This window comes from Bos indicus, chromosome 1 (assembly GCF_029378745.1).
Source record: "Bos indicus isolate NIAB-ARS_2022 breed Sahiwal x Tharparkar chromosome 1, NIAB-ARS_B.indTharparkar_mat_pri_1.0, whole genome shotgun sequence".
NCBI lineage: Eukaryota > Metazoa > Chordata > Mammalia > Artiodactyla > Bovidae > Bos > Bos indicus.
The window spans coordinates 95,940,580-95,950,437 of NC_091760.1; positions in this window are offsets into that span (position 1 = coordinate 95,940,580).

A 9,858-nucleotide genomic window follows, 5' to 3' on the forward strand; every position below is an offset into this window, starting at 1 on the left:
CTGACACAGGGAAGAAGGAAAATAAGCTCAGCACATTTCTGTGCTTCTTGAGATGAAAACCCAACATCCATAAATATCTTTAGTTAAGGAGGCCCTATGGTTACTGTGGGCTCTGGATTGGCATGTATTCTCACTAGACGAATCTGCCAAGATGAAGATTCAACTTATTTGAGTGAGCATATGCCAGTATGACTTCAAAGAATAGGCTATTATGCCATTCTGGTCTGTCCATTTTTAAAAAAATTCTTTTCTTTCCAAAAATGCTTTGTTTTCTTCTCATGCTTTGATCCAGCAACAGAATTGCTGCTGAGTCATTTCAGTCCTGTCTGACTCATTGTGACCTTATGGACTGCAGCCTGCCAGGCTGTCCATGGGATTCTCTAGGCAAGGGTACTGGAGTGTGTTGCCATGCCCTCCTCCAGGGGATCTTCCCTACCCAGGGATTGAACCCAGGTCTCCGACATTGCAGGCAGATTCTTTACCAGCTGAGCCACAAGGGAAGCCCAAGAATACTGGAGTGGGTAGCCTATCCCTTCTCCAACATATCTTCCCGACCCAGGAATCAAACCGGGGTCTCCTCATTGCAGGCGGATTCTTTACCAGCTGAGCTATGAGGAAGCCCTCATTGTCCACACTCTTCTTCTGTACTCGGGTCCATGACCTGACTTCCTTCTTCCCCCAACCTCTGACTTTTCCTAAGTCCATTTCTATGTTTGCTCTCCAAACACATTCTAGGTCACCCTTCTGTTTTCATAATGCATATCACCTACACATGTTGCTATGGATTAATACAACATCCTCATGAAGAAGGACATTTCACACAAGTCAACTGATATACCTCAGGTCCCATAGGAAGGTGAAAACTAAACCCAGAATCCAGATTTTCTGACCTATATTTCCCACTAGTTTTCACTCTCACTGTATTTTTTATTGTTATTGTTAAAACTTCATGTGTTAACACCCCACCCACCTCAACAAAACTTTATATGCGAAGAGAAAGACATGAAAAGTTCTCTTTCCACAGACGTTCATGGAATGGAAATTATGAAGAAAACTGTGAAAAGTCTCCAAGTTATACTCATTATTTGTCCAAAGGGCTAGGCTAGGTTAAATACACAGGAAAGGGTAGGCTTCTTACCTCCTGAGGGTGGACCCAAGTCATCTGAAGAGGCCATTCTCTGGCCATCCCTGAAACTCACGCAGGTGGTGATCTCATCTTTCTCTAAGCAAATGTGGCCTTTACTAAAAGGGCAGACACCCCCCAGGGAGCAGGCAGGCGGGCCAGGATGTGGGGAGGGTGATTCAGCAGGTAACAGCAGTTCCTCTCAAGCCTCCCTGCAGAAACACCCAACAGGCTGACCCTCTCAGACAAGTTTCAGGGAGACAGCCCAAACTCCTAGCTGCACGTACTATTTCCCTCAAGGTGAATTCTCTGTTTGCCCCTTTCAGAGATAAGTTTCATATCTTGAGTCAGACAAATGTGAAAATTCCTTATGAATTTGATCACTGTAATATGGTTCCTTTTCTTTTATTATGAAAAGGATTGGTAGTAAGCCCCTTCCAACTTTATTCTGGAGTGCGTCCCCAGTTGCTCAGTGGTAAAGAATCTGCCTGCAATGCAGGAGCTGCGGGAGACTCAGGGTCAATCACTGGGTTGGGAAGATACCCTGGAGGAGGGCATGGCAATCCATTCCAGTAATCTTGCCTGGAGAATCCCATGGACAGAGGAACCTAGCGGGCTACAGTCCATGGGGTCTCAAAGAGTCAGATACAACAGAAGCAACTGAGCATGTATGCACACGTAGGTTGGAGAACCCCAATATCCAGCAAGGTATGGGGCCCCCATCAAGTGGTTGAGATACATTTGTTGAGGAAGGGAGGAAAGAAGTAGGAAATACTAAAAGGATCTCTTCTTGAATTTCCTTGCTCTATTCTGAGTTTAAGAAGCATATAAATATGATGCTTTACCAAAACTCTAAATGTAGCTATTGATATCCAAAAGCTTGTAATAAATAAAATTAATACGAAATGACTTGATGTTTTTTTCCTTACTGCAAGGCACTTGGATCACAAGAATTGAAATTTTGTTCCCTTGAAGCATATTTTAAAGTATGCTTTTTCCTTTCTCAGAGCATATTTTTAGACCAAGCATTAACATGCAAATTATATGGATAAACCCTCTCCCCCCACAGCCTTCATAATAGCCTGTGAAAAAATCAGACCACAAGGGCACAAAGACAGTCTCATTACTTTTAACCTTTGGGGAAAGCAGCTTCATCTGCTGCTCAGAGTTTGCTTGGGTATCAAACTAAAAACATACCTATGCCTCCAAAGGTGCCTCCAAAGGGCTTGGCTGGATCACACTCCAACACATACCAAGGTGCTCTTTGGACTCTGCTATGGAGACAGCCTGGAAATTAATGACACAGGCTGAGAAGGACAAAGAGAGGGGAAAGGGATTTCTGAAATGTCAGGGACCCCTCCTGCTGACACTTTCCCAATGTCTTGCCAGGGGCTTTTCTCTGTGGTACTGGAGCTGGGCTTTCCCATACGTAAACTGGACATTCAGTGTGCACCAGTGGCTCCTGCTTCTCTTGGAGGCCCTAGAGTGAGAGTGGAACCCAGTTGGAGGTTGGAGGTGGCACCAATGTCAGTGACTTTAGGAGGAAGGTCCTGTGCTGGTGTCAGGCACTGATGAGGGAGGTGAAGTTCAGTGCCTCCAAGGGTTTCTTGGTCCCAGCCTGAGAGAGGAACTGGTTCCTGTCATTTCCCTGCTTTAAAAGCCACTTTGGGCCTTTGCTACCCATAGGCAAAGTCTGAATTACTGCATATAGGATAATCTTAAAAAACTGGCTCTAATTGACCTGTCCTCTCTTCTTTCTTGACACTTGTGACTTGTCTTGCCCAAGGACCATACACTGTCAGCCACTGCAGATCTTTGCTGGTCTCCAGAACTCAGTGCCACTCACTGCACAAGCTCTCTTCCTTGGCCCACCAGCTCCACTGATTATAAACTCATCCTTGGGAACCATTCAGCTGTAGGCATTTCGAACTCCCTCCTAGACCTGTCTTAAAATCTCCATTGTGATGCTTATTCTGTTAGGGTGGGATTAATTTCTTAAATTTCTGAATCTTCTACCATACTAGCAACTCCTTGGAGGCAGAGACTGTATCCATTTTTCTTTGAATTCTTATCTTCTACAAAGGTCCTGGTGAGGGCAGTTATTTTAATGCAAGATATACATTATTACCAGAGAAGGCAATGGCACCCCACTCCAGTACTCTTGCCTGGAAAATCCCATGGATAGAGGAGCCTGGAAGGCTGCAGTCCATGGAGTCGCTGAGGGTCGGACACGACTGAGCGACTTCACTTTCACTTTTCACTTTCCTGAATTGGAGAAGGAAATGGCAACCTACTCCAGTGTTCTTGCCTGGAGAATCCCAGGGACGGGGGAGCCTGATAGGCTGCTGTGTATGAGGTCACACTGAGTCGGACATGACTGAAGTGACTTAGCCTAGCCATACACTATTACACTCTGGTCATATTCAATCTGCTCCTGTTCTGAGGGCAAATAACTAGGAAGTAGCAAGACTCCCCACTCCAGTACTCTTGCCTAGAAAATCCAATGGATGGAGGAGCCTGGTGGGCTGCAGTCCATGGGGTCGCTAAGAGTCAGACATGACTGACAGACTTCGTTTTCACTTTTCACTTTCATGCATTAGAGAAGGAAATGGCAACCCACTCCAGTGTTCTTGCCTGGAGAATCCCAGGGACAGGGGAGCCTGGTGGGCTGCCGTCTATGGGGTCGCACAGAGTCGGACATGACTGAAGCAACTTAGCAGCAGCAGCAGCATGATTCCTGGGGGAGTTCCAAGCAGGGCCTGACAACCTTCCTATAAACTCTGATTGGGACTTCAAAGGTAGGAGTTAAGGTTAAATATATTTTCCTTTTTGTAAACAATATCAATTCAAATTGGAATGCAACTCTGAAGCAGAGACTGCTGGAATGAGAGTTAATAAAATTGGATTCTAGCCTTAGCTCAAATACTAAATAATTATGCACCATTGGAGAGATTATTTGGCCTCTCTGACCATCAGTTTCTTCATCTATAAAATTCAGAATTTGATCTGGGTGATTTCTAATGAATATCCACAGTCTCCTACGGGGCAAAAATTCTTTGGAGGGGTTTGAAAAAAAGGTAAAGTGAAAAGGAACAGAGCAATCCAGATTTTTAGATGCAAGAGGGTTTGTGAAAGCTCCTAACACAAGCCTGTGCACAGAGAGTCCTCAAGAGATGAAGGGTCTATTTCTCCCTAATGACTTTATTTCTATACCTTGTGGTGCCAGAGAAACCAGACTTAGCCTGTTTATCCCACTACCCTGATCTAGAGCTTCATCCCCCTTTAAAAGTTTCATTTACCCCCCTCTACTGTGGTGGGTGACCTTACAGGAGGTGAGCGCAGAGCAGTCAGTGGGAGGTGTTATGGACTGAACTGTGTCACTTAAAAAAGGTATGCTGCAGTCCCAACCCCTGGTACTTCTGAATCTGACTTTATTTGAAAATAGGGCCATTATAGAAGTAATCAAGTTAAAATGAAGTCAATATGACTGGTGTCCTTATAAAATGGGGAAAATTGGACATAAAGCCAGACATACACAGAGAACATGCTGTGAAGACACGCAGGGAGATGGGTGTGTGACGGAAGTGATGCATCTATGGGCCAAAGGACGCCAAGGATTGTTGGCAAACACCAGATACTGGAGGCAAGAAAAGGTTCTCCCCTAGAGCTGTCAGACAGAGCCTGGCCTTGATTTTGGACTTCAAGTTTCCAGAACTGTAAGACAACAAATTTCTGTTGCTTTAAGCCACCCAATTTCTGATATTTTATAATAGCAGCCCTGTGAAACTAATATAAGATTCAAGTTGAGCTGTGTGGGCAGCTTAGAGAAAGAGTGGTGTGTGTGTGTGTGTGTGTGTGTGTGTGTATGTGTGTGTGGTGTAGGTGTTAGAAGGTAATTTACATCATGGGCAGGTAGCATACGAGTCCTAGAAAACTAAGCAGACACTAATTATCAAAAATGACATATCTTTTAGCAGATTCTATCTATCCTTTCTTCTTCCCTTTTCACTCTTCTTTTATTGCCTTGCTGAGGCTTCCTAACTCTCCCTTACTGCCTCTCTACAACCCTGCATTGGCTCCTTTAAAAGAGACATTTTACTCACATGTTTACTTAGAAATGTTAGTACCACACAATCCAGCATGGTTGAAGAGGCCTCAGAGGGAGAGAGACCAAGCCCTTCTGCTTGGAGGAGATTTCAGAAGGCTCAGACTCTGGTGGCACCAGCAAAAGGAAGCCAACTAAGGTAAACTTTTTTTTTCTAGTTCGTAAATCCTCCTTGTGAAACTAGTATAATAGATGCTGTATAAGAACTCTGCTGGATTCTCCCTTTTGGAATCTTTGGGGCGCCTGACATAACCCTCACCCTCCGCACAGTGGAGGACAGAGAGGCCTCCCTCTGTGTGCTCCATCACAACTTTCCACTGAATCTGGGTTTGGGCTGCCTGATTTGAATGGAGGATTGTTCAATGTAGCCAGTGACTGGCAGAGTTGCCAGTTCCAACACTTAGAAAATACAGTGCTGCTTTTAAAGTGGAGTAGAAGGGCGTTGAAGCAAGGATGCAGGGGTTCCTTGTCAAATACACTGCCCATCTGTCCTGGCTCTCCTTGGAGGCAGGGAGTGGGGAGTGGGGGTGGGGGTGGGGGCGGTGGGGTTGAAGCTTCCCGAAGGCAGAGAAATGGTCTCCCAGCCTCCATGTCCGAACTAGCAAAAATGGGGAAGGAGGCCTACTTCACCTCTGTGCTCTGGAACAGACTATCTATTGGGCAAAGTGGTAGTTCCTGTCCCATTAGCTCACTCCCAAAGTTGGTATTTATAGATTAACAGCAGCCTAGATGGACCAGAAGTATTCGGTATGTACTCTAAGTGCTATGAAAGAGATATCATCTGTGAGATCAAAAAGAAAGTTCCATTCTCTAAGAAGCAGTGAAGAAATTATACACATAATTTCTCTCCTGAGATCTGATATAATTATATGGTTAAATATTCATATTTTAATTATTGGAAAGAAATATATTAATGAATTATTACTGAAATATTTTCCATATAGAGTCAAGTAGGAAAACCTAAAGATTCAGTTTTTTTCTGTACTCGCGAAGAAACAAATTTCATTGTTTGCTGGGGCAGGAACATTTTTTATACAAGAAATGAAATTTTTCAGCTGCCTGAATGACCTGACTGTTACTGAATAAAACCTTGCTAGGAAGCCCAGTTGCTACTATTAGTCAGCTTCCAACTGCCACAGGAGTGTTGGATGCGGAGAAAAACAAATAGAGATTCCTTAAAAAGGACCACTGTTGTTCTGCTGGTGCTCAGTAGAAGGCAGAATGGGATGGGCTTTGAGTATCCTCTGGGGTTCAGACAATTCATTTAAGAAACAAACAAAACAAACCTAAGCCATTTCTCTTTCCACATCCTCATGAAGTGCTGGGGAAGGGATTCTCATGTACACAGAGTCTGCTGTTTCTAGCCACTGGTAACATCATTCCTTCATGAAATGGGTTGAATTAAAGTGTTAGAAATATCTATTCTACCAGTCTTTAGGGTGAAAGAAGCAATAATGAAATCATAACCATATTAACTTTCTAGCTGAACCCCAATAAGGGTAGAAACAATATTATTTTGAAGAGAACTCACCATGAATGGGTCTTGTAAAGGCCAACAAATATACCTCATTGAAAAAGAGGTATATTTTTCTATTGTTCTCACTATTTGGTACAGCAGGAAGATGGAGAATAATATTCAAGACATCTGCAAAGGAAACAAGCCCCAAAACTGCCTTATTTGGTGATTTAGTCAAAAAGGACACCTGCCTCATTCACCAAATAAACAGCTTTTTTTTCCAGCCTTTTTACAAGATCAAGCCCTGCTACTCTGAGGAATGAATCAGAGGTCTATTACATTTACCACAAAAATAACTAACTGGAGGAAGTGCTTTAGCTCTTTTTAATTTTATCACATTAGAAAGAGCAAAGATTACAAGATCTAATTCTTATTGCCTTATCGATCAAGTCTGAATGCTATGTTCTTGTTAAAGAAACAATGCTATGTTCTCAAATTCTCAAAACGAGAAGGCCAGAGTTAATCAAATCTATAGTAGGAAGTGCAGAGCTGAACAATGCACTAGCTGGTGTGTTTTGACTTCACCGTCTCCATGGTAACACACATGAACAATTTTTTGAAACATATGAATGATCTGTCTTTAGGGTAGGAACCTGCCAAACATTAGTCTAATTAGTTTTTAAGTTAATGATATTTTAGATACTTAAAATGTTTTCCCAGGAATTCTCATGCAAAAAACTATTTACTGCCTTTTGTATAATTAAAAGTGCATATTTTTAGAGTAAACCACTTGTGGATTGAGAATTACTAACTTGCATAAATTAAAGTGGTTAGCATTTTAGCAAAGGTTGTATTGGTTAGAAGCCAAAACAACTGTTAAAAAGTGAAAATTTCAGTTTAGCTATTTGATATCATATGAATCGCATTTTTTAAATCTTAAAATACAGAGATATTTTTAAATTAAATATTTATCTGATTTTAGTCCATTCATACTAATCTATGTGGACTGTATACTTAGAGAATTAACTGAAGTGCCATGAGGGACAAAACCCCTGGAATCAAGGGGATGTTAAACGTGGCTCTAAGGACACTGAAGTCTAAGAACTCACTCAAGACATGTTCAATCTGGAATATCTGGAAACTGTCTTCTAGGAAAGGAGAAACTGTCCTATTGGCAAAGGACAATTGTTGTTGTTCACTTGCTGTCGTGTTTGACTCTTTGTGATTCCATGGACAGCAGATGCCAGGCTTCCCTGTCCTTCACTATCTCCTACAGTTTGCTCAAACTCATGTCCATTGAGTCGGTTATGCCATCCAACCATCTTATCCTCTGTCAGCTCCTGTTCCTCCTGCTCTCAATCTTCCCCAGCATCAGGGTATTTTTCAACGAATCGACTTTTCGCATCAGGTAGCCGAAGTATTAGAGCTTCAGCTTCAGCATCAGTCCTTCCAATGAATATTCAGGACTGATTTCCTTTAGGATTGACTGGTTGGATCTCCTTGTAATCCAAGGGGCTCTCAAGAGTCTTCACCAGCACCGCAGTTCAAAAGCATCAATTCTTTGGCACTCAGCCTTCTGTATGGTCCAACTCTCATATCTATACATGACTACTAGAAAAACCATAGCTTTGACTATACGGACCTTTGTCAGCAAATAATGTCTCTGCTTTTTAATGTGTTGTCAAGGTTTGTTATAGCTTTTCTTCCAAGGAGCAAGTGTCTTTTAATTTCATGGCTGTAGTCACTGTCCTCAGTATGAAGACACAAGAAAAACTGCTTGAGAACCAACTGCAGTCTGGGGGCCAAAATACCAATCGGTGCCAGGAATTGCACAAAGTGTGCTGGAGGCATAGGGAACCTCCTTTTGCTCTGTAAGTTCAATACATGGTTTTCTAGGGTTACGGAAAAGATGTTGGTGAGGAGTCAAAAAAATAAAAGTGAAAAACCTAAGCTGAGTACATGGATGAGACCAGCAGAATCCTCTCTGCAACTGGTGTTAAATGACTAGAGACAAAGAAGCAATTGTCTTCGTGATCCTGAGAAAAGGATCAACAGACAAAGCAGGTCTGGCATGACGGGAAAGAAAAAAAACTGCCTGAGAGAGAATTCCCTTAGATTCTCAAGGGTCTTTCACAATCAGTCAGTGAGGAAGGCTGGAGACCTCGATGAAGAAACATGCTGTATATTTTACTGTGAACACACTCACACAGACTCATGCATATATGCACTGTTTACTAAACACATTCCATAGTGTAGTGTCATCATTTCCAGTTAAGAAAACTTCCATAAGGTTCTTGGAAGTTCTGAACTTTAAGAATATTTTCAAGGATACACAGCTGATCCAGGAATCTTTGAGTGACAGTTTTAGTCACAATTCTGCCTCTCAAAGTAGGCAAACTATTCATAGAGAACTTTTTACAGCACTGTGCCTGAAGCCACCCTATACTTGAGTGTACTGAATGAGTGTCGTGGGGATGGCGGCCAATCCAAAAAGAAGGCTGGCTTCTAGTCAGTTCACAAACCAGAAAACATTGATTCAACAGATTGACAAGACTGCAAGATGGATTTTCTTCTGGCATTGGGAACAAGGATAGAGTAATCCCTTCCCCTCATTTACAACAGTTTGAGTAGCACTTAGAAATGTAAACAAATAGTTCAAGAGAGAAGATTTAAAATTAAGATAATGAAGTTAGCTGCTGGTTCTCATTTGTGTATATTACCAGTGCATATATTAGCAGCGTTTTCTAGGCTTCAGGAAATGCTTCTAAAATTACTGTGCTAAACGTAAAAGTTCAGGTTATGATGCTTCCAGAAGAAAATATAGAATATCATTGTGATCTTGGAGTTGGTAAAAGTTACTTAAACACAATACAAAAAGCATTAACCATAAAAAATAATAAATAGGATTTCATAAAAATAAAAACTCTGCACATCAAAATACACTGTTCAGAAAATAAAAAGTCAAGCCACAGACTGGGAGAAAGTATTTAAATATGTGTGTCTGACAATATGTAAAGAATTCATACAATCCAACAATAAAAGTACTTAATTTTTAAAATGGGCAAAAGACATGAGCAAATATTTCACAAAGGAAGATATATGGATGATCAAAAAGGACATACGAAGATTCTCATTATCATCAATCATTAAGAAAACATACATAAAAACACAAGA